Source organism: Trichomycterus rosablanca, chromosome 14, assembly GCF_030014385.1.
Source record: "Trichomycterus rosablanca isolate fTriRos1 chromosome 14, fTriRos1.hap1, whole genome shotgun sequence".
NCBI classification, from domain to species: domain Eukaryota; kingdom Metazoa; phylum Chordata; class Actinopteri; order Siluriformes; family Trichomycteridae; genus Trichomycterus; species Trichomycterus rosablanca.
The window spans coordinates 30,161,987-30,176,026 of record NC_086001.1 but is presented as its reverse complement, the minus strand read 5'-3'; the positions used below and the strand labels follow the sequence as shown (position 1 = coordinate 30,176,026).

The window sequence follows — 14,040 nt, the reverse complement described above, 5'->3', positions numbered from 1 at the left end:
ATTTAGACATACTGTCAATAAATCACACCTGAACTAGCGCAAAAGAATTGAAGCAGTTGTGCTCAATCGTTATTGTTCTGAGCGCTGTTTACCACCAACCGGAAGCGTCTTAGGAACATTTACGTCACTTCCTGGACTCATGAATATTCATTTGAAACGGTCTTATAGAGCGTTAGGAGCGTATAAAGCGCAGCGCGCCGCTTCTGGTGCTAAATGGGGGTATAAACTGCACCCTGTTCCGCAGCTCCACTCCCCCCTCAGTTCTCACCCATCACTGCTCATACAGTATGAACGACATGCACAGCGTGTTTAGATATGGATGTAGTTCAGATTTTGTTTTTCAGAATGTTTTCCTCTAAAAAAATCCCGTCAGAGTCTCGCGCCTGCAAACAGTGTCATGGTTGTCATGGTAACTTTAAATAACGGTACTCCAGCACAGCAAGTTAGCTGTCTGGCTATAACGTTATTAATATCTAATTAATATAACTTTAAAAAAATCAAGAAAACTATCGGACATGTCTTACTAATTTTTTAATCAAAATATATGATGTAAATGCAATGTTAAACGCAATGAACCCTAATGCCGGCGTCCGCGTAAGTTAACAACCGTTAAAAAACACTACGAACTTAAACTATAAAAACTTACTTAATCGATTTATTTATATGTACTTAATAAAATATAATATTTCTATATCGCATTTTAACGAAAATAAGCTTAAATGAAAGTGTGCATACATGTTTGTACCTTCTCAGTAGCTGGTAGACTCCTGGTCGGATCCAACGTCTTTAACGGACCAGGTGTAATTCAAATTGTGATTCCGCACGCGCAGGTCAGTACTGCACTGCAGCCACTGTAGAAGCTTTCCTGTGTTAGCTGAATCTCTCTCTTTCTCTCTAATATATATATATATATATACAGTGTATCACAAAAGTGAGTACACCCCTCACATTTCTGCAGATATTTAAGTATATCTTTTCATGGGACAACACTGACAAAATGACACTTTGACACAATGAAAAGTAGTCTGTGTGCAGCTTATATAACAGTGTAAATTTATTCTTCCCTTAAAATAACTCAATATACAGCCATTAATGTCTAAACCACCGGCAACAAAAGTGAGTACACCCCTTAGTGAAAGTTCCTGAAGTGTCAATATTTTGTGTGGCCACCATTATTTCCCAGAACTGCCTTAACTCTCCTGGGCATGGAGTTTACCAGAGCTTCACAGGTTGCCACTGGAATGCTTTTCCACTCCTCCATGACGACATCACGGAGCTGGCGGATATTCGAGACTTTGCACTCCTCCACCTTCCGCTTGAGGATGCCCCAAAGATGTTCTATTGGGTTTAGGTCTGGAGACATGCTTGGTCAGTCCATCACCTTTACCCTCAGCCTCTTCAATAAAGCAGTGGTCATCTTAGAGGTGTGTTTGGGGTCATTATCATGCTGGAACACTGCCCTGCGACCCAGTTTCCGGAGGGAGGGGATCATGCTCTGCTTCAGTATTTCACAGTACATAATGGAGTTCATGTGTCCCTAAATGAAATGTAACTCCCCAACACCTGCTGCACTCATGCAGCCCCAGACCATGGCATTCCCACCACCATGCTTGACTGTAGGCATGACACATTTATCTTTGTACTCCTCACCTGATTGCCGCCACACATGCTTGAGACCATCTGAACCAAACAAATTAATCTTGGTCTCATCAGACCATAGGACATGGTTCCAGTAATCCATGTCCTTTGTTGACATGTCTTCAGCAAACTGTTTGCGTAGAGACTTCAGAAGAGGCTTCCTTCTGGGGTGACAGCCATGCAGACCAATTTGATGTAGTGTGCGGCGTATGGTCTGAGCACTGACAGGCTGACCCCCCACCTTTTCAATCTCTGCAGCAATGCTGACAGCACTCCTGCGCCTATCTTTCAAAGACAGCAGTTGGATGTGACGCTGAGCACGTGCACTCAGCTTCTTTGGACGACCAACGCGAGGTCTGTTCTGAGTGGACCCTGCTCTTTTAAAACGCTGGATGATCTTGGCCACTGTGCTGCAGCTCAGTTTCAGGGTGTTGGCAATCTTCTTGTAGCACAACAATTCGTCTTTTAAGATCCTCAGAGAGTTATTTGCCATGAGGTGCCATGTTGGAACTTTCCGTGACCAGTATGAGAGAGTGTGAGAGCTGTACTACTAAATTGAACACACCTGCTCCCTATGCACACCTGAGACCTAGTAACACTAACAAATCACATGACATTTTGGAGGGAAAATGACAAGCAGTGCTCAATTTGGACATTTAGGGGTGTAGTCTCTTAGGGGTGTACTCACTTTTGTTGCCGGTGGTTTAGACATTAATGGCTGTATATTGAGTTATTTTAAGGGAAGAATAAATTTACACTGTTATATAAGCTGCACACAGACTACTTTTCATTGTGTCAAAGTGTCATTTTGTCAGTGTTGTCCCATGAAAAGATATACTTAAATATCTGCAGAAATGTGAGGGGTGTACTCACTTTTGTGATACACTGTATATATATATATATACTGTATATATATATATATATATATATATATATATATATATAGTCACACACACTGTATATACTGTATGTTTTAATTCACTTATTATACCATACTTGACCCACAGATCCCTTGTCAGCTGTTCCAGGACCCCTAATTGTACTAATACAATCTGTACAAATTAATGGAATAATGGACACAGATACAATTAATACATGTAGAAAAGGCCTGTATAAAAGGTATTTTTAAAGTCCTTATGGCACCTCTATGTATTTTCCATCCTTGCATCTGGTTCGAAACCAGAAAAGGTTTACACATTTCCTATTGTAGTTTTAAGTTCGTTGTTCTTTTGTTAGATTTTTGGATGCTGATTTGATGGAACCACTCCCAAAGACCACAAAATGGAGAAAGGGAAACCACCATTGTGATTTTCCCCAGACTCATAATGGAAACATCACTGAAGATTCATCCCCCTGCACTGGTCAAGAATACTGTTCTGTTCTGGAAATGGACATTGACCTCTCTAGTTCACTACAATGTGAACATGAGGAGGACACCGTATCATTAAGTGACACAATTTCTGAAGTTTTGCCAGATTCTGGTAACACAGAAGGTGTTCATGAATTTCCAAACTCTGAATCAGAGTTTATGGGGGCTCCACTTTACCCAGGGTCAGACATAACACTTGCACAATGTGTAGTGCTCATTCTAGCTTATTCTCTTAGACACAACTTAAGCGCTAGAGCTGTAGAAGATAATTTAAAACTACTAAGCCTCCTCTTACCAGCAAATAACATTTTGCCACATTCTCTCCATATATTCAAAACACTGTTTAAAAACCCAGCAGATTCTATTACCATACATTATTTTTGTGAAGGCTGTGGAATGTGTCTACCCAAGCAAAATACACATTGTATGGCCTGTGGTGATAAAAGTGACACTGATAAAAATCTTAGGGAAGGTAACTTTTTTATTAGTGTATCACTTGACAGTCAGATCAGAGACATCCTACAAAGGGAGGACTGCCCCATTGTAGAGCATACAGACGTACATCACAGTGAAATGCTTAAAGGAATCACAAACTTTAGTTGTGGTGATGTGTCCTTGCTTTGGAATTGTGATGGTATTTCTGTTTTCAATTCTTCATCATACTCTCTGTGGCCAATTCGTTGTGTAATAAATGAACTTCCAGCTGAAGTGCGTTATAAAAATGTGCTGCTGGCAGGTGTCTGGTTTGGACGTGGAAAGCCAGAAATGTTCACATTTTTGAAACAGTTTGTAGAAGATATTAAAGAGATTAACACACATGGTGTCAAATGGGTGCATCCAAAAACAGGCATTACAAGAGTTTCAAGAGTGTTCCCTGTAGCTTGTACATGTGATGCAGTGGCCAGGTGCATGCTTCAGGGTGTTCACCAGTTTAATGGTGCATATGGTTGTGGTTTCTGTCTCAGTGAAGGAATGGTTGTGGCAAAGGGAAGAGGCTACACAAGGGTGTATCCTGCTGTACAGGCTGAAATGAGAAGCCATGAACATGTTGTGGAATGTGGACAGAAGACCATTGAAGAGGGTGTTGATCATATCCTAGGCATTAAGTCACTGTCACCATTGATTCTTCTGAGCAGCTCAACTGGTTTTGATATAGTGAAGAGTTTCCCTGTAGATTATATGCACTGTGTACTGCTTGGAGTGACAAAACAGTATTTAGATCTCTGGTTCAACAGCAAATATCATGACTGCCCATGGTATATTGGAACCTCAAAAGACACTGTTGATCAAAGGTTGCTCTCCATCTCACCACCCTCTGATGTACCCAGAGTTCCACGTACTGTGCATGTGGCACACAAGTGGAAGGCTGCAGAATGCCGAAGCTGGTTACTTTTTTATAGCTTACCAGTGCTGCAAATGATCCTGCCAGCCAAATACTTGAAACACTGGTTACTTTTGGTCAGTGCAGTCTTCTGTCTTCTCAAGGAGAAAATTTCAGAGTGTGACTTTGCAGACGCCTCTAGAAAACTGAACAAATTTGTCTGTCAGATGCCAGAAACATATGGCTTGTGTCACATGTCTTTCAATGTGCACCTACTGACTCACTTGCCATTCTCTGTGAAAATGCATGGACCATTATGGTCAACATCTACATTTCCATTCGAAAGCCATAATCAAAAACTTTTGCAGTTATGCCATGGGACACAATCTATACCAAGGCAAATAGCTCTGCGTTTTACCATCTTTCAGTCTTTACCTAAGTTACTCAGGAAATCTCACACTGTTGGTAGTGTCTCACACAGAGTTGACAAAATTGTTAATGATTGGATAGCTGGCTATCCTCTGACATCAAAAGCAAAGAAAATTAATGACATTGTTTTTCTGGGTTGTCCCTGTCTGAAGTCACTGGAAGAAACAGAATGCTCATTGCTACTTCCATTTTGTAGCATTCAGAAGACCAATATGACTGCTGAATTTTATGACCGGGCTGTTTTAAGGGGAAAGGTGTTCACAACAGAGGCATATGGACAAGGGCATAAACACAATAGCTATACTACTGAGCTGAAAAATGGTAGCATTGGGGTAATAAAGTCAATAATAAATATCCCAAAAGAAAATAATAACAATCCAGTGTTTTTGGTACAGCTTTTCCAAACGAAAACAGCACGGTTTGGCTCAGAGGCAGTGGCACATTTAAAAATTGTTAGACTTACAACAACAAGAATAGCTGTGAAACCAAGTGATGTGGTCCGCAAGGTAGTTTTCATTGGGAAAATTCACAAAAATATGTATGTGTCATTACAGCCAAACAGTATAGAAATAGACTAAGTCTATATTTGTGAGAGTAGATTAAACACAGCATATGCAATGCATGGAAATTAAAGATATACACTTGACATGTTCAAAGTTGGTGAGATCAAATATGGAGAAATTTAGAAGAAAAAAACAGAGAAATTAGCCAAATGTCTGAATGAGTTACTAAATAACTTTGTTTAGATGTATTCTTATTTTTGAACAATTTATTTGTTAATTCTTATAGCTTCTATTTTTGTTTTTCATAACTTAACTGCTTAAATGGGCCAGACAACAATGATGGAAATGTAGATTTTTAAAATATTGTGAAATATAACTATATATATATATATATAACTATATATATATATATATATATATATATATATATATATATATATATATAAAACTATATATAACTACATATATATATATATATATGTGTGTGTGTGTGTGTATTTATATGTATCCATGTATTATTGTTGTATACCTGCAAATAAACATGTAATTATAAGTAATTTAATAATTATTCTGAAGATATTGTATTACTGTCAATTTCCCTATGTGTGTATACATTCTTTAATGATAACTACAAGGTTAAATATAATTATTTCATATTTACAACAGGGAGACAGTTGAACATTTAGAATCCAATTGAATTCTTATAGGAAAAAACAAAAAGTCCTATAGAATTTTTGGAATCCTATAGGACTGTATTGGAAAAACTGAAAATCCTATAGGATATTTTGACCAGGGAAAGCTCCTCAAATGCTCACAGTGATGTTTTATTATGAACTCTAGTTTTATTATGAATTAGAATGTGGTTATAATTAAATATAAGGGTTATAATTAAATACATATTTTACTTACAGATGAGGCTCTACAGTACAAACACAGCAGCTTCTTGTTCTTCTTATGATGTTTAATGGCGGTTGGCAGAACAACTTAAGACGCACCAGCGTCACCAACTGGACTGGAGTTGAACAGCAGCTTAGCAGTAAAACATCTCCATTAGCCCTGTATCTCTCAGCTCCAGTGTTGGGGGGAACGCGGTACAGTCACGTGATTACTTTTTATCTGTAACGAAGTCATGTAACGCGTTACAGTTACATATTTGTAATGACATTACAGTTACTGTGATGAGGGATGAGTCGTTCCCGAACGAACCGATTCTATTGAACGATTCTTTGAAATGAACTAAAGGAACCGAGTCGCTCCTCTAGTATAAGGACAAATTATTAATGAATAAACTTGTTTAATGATGTTAAATCTGATTGGTTCATGGCGTGTATGTTTTAAAGCAGAAACAAACACAGGCACATCTCTGTACAAGAGAGGATTTTTCTGAAACTAAATAAATAAAGTAAATAAATGGAATTTGTTTGTAGATGTGATTCCAGTATACAGTATTTGTTTGGGTGTTAGAATGTAACGTGAAAGTAAAGTAATGAGGAACGAGATTACATTTTCCAGGATGTAATGAGTAAAGTAATCCCATTACAATTTTAGTTAAGTAATAAGTAATGAGTAATGGATTATTTTTTTGAGTAACTACCCCAACACTGCTCAGGTAGCTTTAGAGAGGACTACAGTCAGTCCTAGACGTTCTTCCAAGCAGTTTCTCTAATGTCATGTTTTGTTTTCCAACTCACACATTCACACCAGTAGAAGTTTAAAAATAACACTACAAACCAACTACCCAGACAGCACAAATACGTCGCTGCTACGTCGCTGCTCCCTACTTAGAATGGTTGGCGTTACATAGTATTTATGTCGTTTGCACATTGGCACTACGTAGCTTTGATGAAAAAGCGCCCTTAAAACGACGCTGATCCGGTGTATCCGCGACGTATTTTCCGACATACCTACGTCCAGCTTCCCCTTCTACGACTTTCATCCGATGTCTCCGCGATGTATTTTCCAAACTCCCTTTCGGCGACATGAATTCTGTACTACTTCTATCACAGTCTTGTTTTAATGTTTTATTTTTATTTTGTGTTTTGTCTTTTAGCAAAACTGAGTTCAAATTATGAAAGGTTTAACAATAAACTTTTATTAGGAATTAAACATTTTAAAAAATTGCAAAATTATGTAAAACATTTGATATAAAATGTTTCTTATTTTAACATACACATATAAATATATAATAACTTACATACTACTAAGTTAGCCTTAACTTTAAAAAAAAACAACATATTTACAAGTATTTATATATACATAAACTATTATATATATAAAACATAAAATAAATGTAAAAACTATCGCTGCCTTTTTCTGAGCCTGTCACTGGAAAGGCGAAGCCACTCTTTAATGATCTTCTCAGCTTCAGCCTCATTTGGAGTGGGGAGCAGCGGGTTTCTCATTGCTGATACTGAAAAAAAAATCGGATTACAAAAAGAGTAGGTATATGTAGCTGTAACATTAGACATGAGTAATAGAATAAATAGTCTCGCTGTATTAAATTAAATTTTATTCATCCCAATGACTCAGTTTCTTTTTTTTTTCTCCAGTGAACAATTTAAGACAATGTACAATACAAAAATATGAAATATAACAACCCATTCAACTAATTAGCACATGGAGGGCAGTATGCAAGTGCACAGCCTTTGCAGAAATATTTCTTACACCTGCAGCACACAGTATGTGTTTTACAGTCCTTCTTTTGAGGGCAGAACTGACATCTCTTCCTCTTACTTGCCCTAGCTGGGGAAGTGGCTGTGGTAGCTGGATCCTCAGGTTGATCAGGGGCTCCTGCACTCTGAATAGCTTTCACAACTGCTGCTGAGGCTTCTGTGTGGGGGACATGCTTCCTTCTTTCAATGAGTGGAGTTACAAGTGCCTTTCCTAGCTGCTCCAGGAACACCCTCCTCTTGTTCTGCTTACGAGACATCCAGGTCGGGTTGATCTCTCTCCAAATCACAAAGGCATTGTAGGAGGAAACATCAATGATGTTGTGGAAGATGACCAGGGGCCAGCGGGCAGTCATTCTTCTGCAGCTATCTGTTCCAAACACCTTATCTAGGTTGTCCACACCTCCTTTGTTGCGGTTGTAGTCTAGGATGATGATTGACTTCCTGTCCTCACGATCGCTAATGTCACCATCTGCATGCAGTGTGCTCAGAAGAACTACATTCTTGTTTTTCTTTGGGAGGTAGGAAACTGGAGTGGTGGTGGGCGTAAAGGCAAACTTTGAGGAGAAGACCTTTCTCTCCTTTGACGCAAGCAGTGCAGGTGGGAGCTCAGGCTTGTTCTTTCGAACTGCACCAACCATGGTGATCTTCCTCTTCAGGAGCTGCAGTCCGAGTTCATAAGAGGTGAAGAAATTGTCACATGTCACATTGTGACCCCTCAGTCCCTCTGTCACATCAAGCACAACGTTTTGTTCTGCATGCCTGCCGTGTTGGTCATATGCTGCTGAGGACCATGTTATTTTGCCATTTTTTGAAAGGAAAGTCTCTCTTTTAGCTTCAGGGTTTTCTTCTTCTTCTGAAGATGATTCATCATGCTCTGGGTTGTATTCCTCCCCATCTTCTTCTTTGGATACATGCTCCACTTCCTCTTCTGAATCAGAGTTGTCTTGCTGGACATCTGAGAATATCAGCTCTACAGCCTCTTCAACGCTATAACGCACACTCATGGCTTCAGTACAGACAGAATTCTGGGTCCTGTTATCTGCAGCACCTTTATAACCTCTGGAAATAAACAGGTGGTCTTCTGAAGTCTGCGAGAACACCACCTGATTACTTCTGCTACTGATTGATCTGAGACACAACTAAAACATTGTAACATTCTGTGGGTTGTAAATAACTCTGTGACCTTGATTTCAACTCTATTTGCCTCACGGGTCATTTTGACCCGAAGACCACCTTTGTACCTTTTTTTGTACAGCTTACATGGAAATGTGAATAAAAGCAACATTTCACTTTTTCTATCGTTGGGGCCAATCTAGGAAAAGTCATAAAATTTCAAGGTAAAAAAAATAGCATTTAGTGGATTTTTGGGGGGGTTTTAACACAGTGGCGGGTCATTTTGACCCGAGGACAACAGGAGGGTTAATGCCATTAGACTGCAATAGCTTGTCATCTTTTGATAGAGCTATGAATTTTTGGCATATTAAACAATTCCACATGAGAATGGTAAGGCATTCATCTAGGATTAAAGACTACAGCCTATACACCATATAAAGACTACTGTACTCTGTTAATCAATGGAAGATCACAAAAATATCCATCCAGCAATGATCCTGTGGTTAGAAAATGACTACTGATTATGGTCTAGTGGACTAGAAGGTGCACAAACAAGATATCTTAAGTCAATATACAGAACTAAAAATTGTTGACAAAAATGTTTATACTTACAGACAATTGTGTCTTTCAGGTGTGTGTTTTTGATGGCCGTTTTCTCTCCTCTGCCACACCAGTTCAACTGCACAGCTAGTTGAGGAGCAAACACTTTGCCACAAATCCGCCACACTGTTTTTTTAAGTGTTTGCCCCCCAACCAGTGACAGTTTTGACACCTGAAGTTGACAAAAATATTCGGTAAGTAATGTACATGCAATGTACAATATATATATATATATTATATACTTATTGTGGTCTGGACCATTCAGGTGTGTGTAAACACAATACCAAGTAGGAAAGACATCAACAATGATCTTAGACAAAGAATTGTTCCTGCTGATTATTCTGGGAAGGGTTATAAAGCCATTTCCAAATCTGAAGTTCATCGTTCTACAGTAAGAAAGATCATTTACAAGTGGAAAACATTCAAGGCAGCTTCCCAGTAGTAGACGTCCCTGCAAGTTCACCACGAGATCAGACTTGCAATGCTCTGAGAAATTGCAAAACATCCAAGAGCTTCATCTAAGACTCTACAGGCTTGGGTTAGCATGTTAAATGTTCAATTTAATGACTGTTCAACTAAAACAAAAAGACTGAACAAGTTTGGCCTGCTGGAAGGGTTTCTGAAAGAAAATGTTCTCTCTTTAAAATGAACATGACAAAACAGATTAAGTTTGCAAAGTTGCATCTGAAATAAACCACAAGATTTCTGGAACAATGTCCTGTGGACAGACGAAACCAAAATTGAGATATTTGGCCAAAATTCACAACGGCACATCTGACAAAAAACAAACACAGCATATCAGCACAAACACCCCATACAAACTGTCAATCATGGTGGTGAAGGGGTGACGATTAGGGGTTTGTGTTACAGTCACAGGATCTGGACAGATTACAGCCGTTGAGTCGACCATGAACTCCTCTTGAAACCAAAGTATTCTAGAGTTAAATTTGAGATCATTTACAAATGAATGGACACAAACCTCAGTGAACTGAAGTAATGTTGTAAAGAAGAGTGGAGTAAAATTCCTCCAGAACGATGTTAGAGACTGATAAAGTCATACAGAAAACCATTACTACAACTTATTACTAATAAATGAGATTCTACATGCTATTCATTCATGGGGTGTACTTATTTTTTCACATACTGCTTTTTCTATTTTGGTCTAGTGTTTTTATACAAATGAATGAATGAGTGTAATTTATTATGCATTATTGTTTATCTGAGACTGTATTTATATAATTTTAAGACCTGATAAGAAATAGATGGTTTTTATTATGTCTGAATACACAAAACCATAGAATTCAAAGAGGGTGTACTTACTTTTTCACATGACTGTACATACAGTACAGACCAAAAGTTTGGACACACCTTCTCATTCAAAGATTGTTCTTTTTTTTCATGACTATGAACATGGTAGATTCACACTGAAGGCATCAAAACTATGAATTAACACATGTGGAATTATATACTTAACAAAAGTGTGAAACAACTGAAAATATGTTTTATATTGTAGTAGCCACCTTTTGCTTTGATTACTGCTTTGCAGTAGAGCACATCCGTTCACCTTTTCTGCGCTGCACAAAGACACGGTGGTTGGAACCAAAGATCTCAAATTTGGACTGATCAGACCAAAGCACAGATTTTCACTGGTCTAATGTCCATTCCTTGTGTTCTTTAGCCCAAACAAGTCTCTTCTGCTTGTTGCCTGTCCTTAGCAGAGGTTTCCTAACAGCTATTTTACCATGAAGGCCTGATGCACACAGTCTCCTCTTAACCGTTGTTCTAGAGATGTGTCTGCTGCTACAACTCTGTGTGGCATTTACCTGGTCTCTAATCTGAGCTGCTGTTAACCTGCGATTTCTGAGGCTGGTGACTCGTATGAGCTTATCCTCCGCAGCAGAGGTGACTCTTGGTCTTCCTTTCCTGGGGCGGTCCTCATGTAAGCCAGTTTCTTTGTAGCGCTTGATGGTTTTTGCGACTGCACTTGGGGACACTTTCACTTTCACTTTTCACAAGATTTGACTGATCTTCAGTTCTTAAAGTAATGATGGCCACTCATTTTTCTTTACTTAGCTGCTTTTTTTCTTGCCATAATACAAATTCTAACAGTCTATTCAGTAGGACTATCAGCTGTGTATCCACCTGACTTCTGCACAACACAACTGATGGTCCCAACCCCATTTATAAGGCAAGAAATCCCACTTATTAAACCTGACAGGGGACACCTGAGAAGTGAAAACCATTTCAGGTGACTACCTCTTAAAGCTCATCAAGAGAATGCCAAGAGTGTGCGAAGCAGTAATTTTGAAGAACCGAGAATATAAAACATATTTTCAGTTGTTTCACACTTTTTTGTTAAGTATAAAATTCCACATGTGTTAATTCATAGTTTTGATGCCTTCAGTGTGAATCTACAATTTTCATAGTCATGAAAATAAGTCATGAACTCTTTGAATGAGAAGGGTGTGTCCAAACTTTTGGTCTGTACTGTATAATGTACATAATATAGATAATGTTTATCTAATCAATATTCTTATACATTTTAGATTACCTGAGCTGTAAAGGATACGAGCTTGGTGCTGTGTCCATCCTCTGCTCACATTTGGGACCTCACTGCCTCGGATACTTTTTAGAAGTTTGGCTTTGACTGTGTATGGAGGCCACCATGATATGCCCTCATGGTACCACTCTGCTGCCACCGGGCTTGTTGTTCCCTCATCCACAAATTCAACCAGTAGGTACATTCCTATAATACAGGGATCTATCATGCTACTCATATGTCATGAAAACTATAAAAAAAAAAAAACTTGATTATGAAGAAGAAAATGTAAAAAAACTCAGTGGGGATGAAAAGGGAGGTTCTGGTAGCAGATTTCTCATGAACTGGTATGCAGAAGGGGAAAAGATACAAATTTCATCTTATATGGCAAAAGAAATGCCTTCTGTTGATTGAACTTCTGAAAATGTGCAATATTCAGTGGCCCCTGAGACCTTGTCTATTAAGTAGATGCCAAGTGTGGCTGAGGAAAGAGGGTATTCGAAGAATGATTCCTGTTCGAGAAAACAGCAGTATGCAATGTAGACCTCATTTCCATGGGAGAAAATATTTTTCACTCTGGCAACTTTGTTGTTGATGTAAATAAAGCTGTTGGCTTCATCTAATCTCAATGAGAAACTCTGTGTCCTCAGTTCGCGATACTGACTGGCTGTTTGGATGGACCTGGGAAGTGGACCACATGCATGAACTTTGTATAATCCCATTCTTTTCCTATTTCGATTCAGTTTTTTGGGCCTCTCTGACAGTCTTCTAATGACCTGACTGAGTGGGAAGCCAGGTTTTCTAATTAGCTTTTTAATCTGGTGAAGGAAAGATTCAAATTTAAATGCACTGAAATTATCGAGTGCACCATGTATTTTTACATCTTGTGCCAAGTGAACAAGGTTGTGTACATTGTAAGACATGAACTTTTCCCCATAGAGCTCTTGAAAGTGTTTCACAAATAAAACCAAAATGTCATTAGCATACTCAAGATGGTCTCGGAGTAGCTGTTTGCTGGATAAAATGAACACTCCCACAAAAAGTAGAAGAAAGTTTTGGTATGCTGTTGTAATGAGTGTGCTATTTAAAAGAACAGGCCCACTGTACAACAAAAACTGCCGGAACTCAGTAGCTTTCCACCTGTCTAACTCTCTTACAGACCTTGGTTGTCGCGAGAATTCCAAGGGAACATTTTTACGGATTTGCTGAAGTCTGCTTGAAAGGTTGTCAACAGTAGAGGCAGGCAGTCTGCAGGACAAAGGACCCCGTAGCCACAACAAAAGGAGCCTGCACATAACACCAAGGCACACAAGGTGCATATAGTCTAATGGAAAGCCTGTTACCATTTTCAGTGATGTTCTTTGCAGTGGTGTGGGACCATGATGATGTTCTTCATCTATTTGAGCCCTGAATGACTCATCTGTTCTCAGTAAAGCATCAATTTCAGGAAAAACAACTCGATTCTCAATATACTTCCCCTCTTGGGTACATTTCCCACAGCCACTATAGCCAGAGTGACCGTTTATGTTTTTCACAAAGGCACATGCCGGAGCATCACAAACTACTGTGCACAGCCTTAAGTATAGGGAAATCTCCTTTGTAATTAAATCCTTTTTCCAGATTAGAAATGTCTGACACAAAATCTTCTAGGAAGGCATCCAGGGATCCTGGTTTTTGGTTGCCACAAAACAAACCTATTATGACTGGGTCATGTTTTGGAAGATTTTCAATAATTCCTAGAATTGGCCAAAACTGTGTGGTGGAACTCTTGAATAAAGGTAAACCATCAATATTGACCTGGAGGTTCAGAAGGTGTGTTTCTTTTATGACATGCTTGTGTTCTTCTAAGAGATGTG

The 14,040-nt window shown here is 38.7% G+C and overlaps 1 long non-coding RNA gene and 1 pseudogene across 1 annotated transcript; both read left to right on the top strand.

The window, feature by feature from the left end:
• Positions 1–14,040, top strand: part of LOC134326286 (zinc finger protein 850-like) — a 226,344-nt pseudogene that overhangs the window by 17,039 nt on the left and 195,265 nt on the right.
• On the top strand, positions 12,287–13,980 carry LOC134326386 (uncharacterized). Its single transcript, XR_010014496.1, has 2 exons — positions 12,287–12,379; positions 12,835–13,980. It is a non-coding gene; the product is annotated as an uncharacterized LOC134326386 (long non-coding RNA).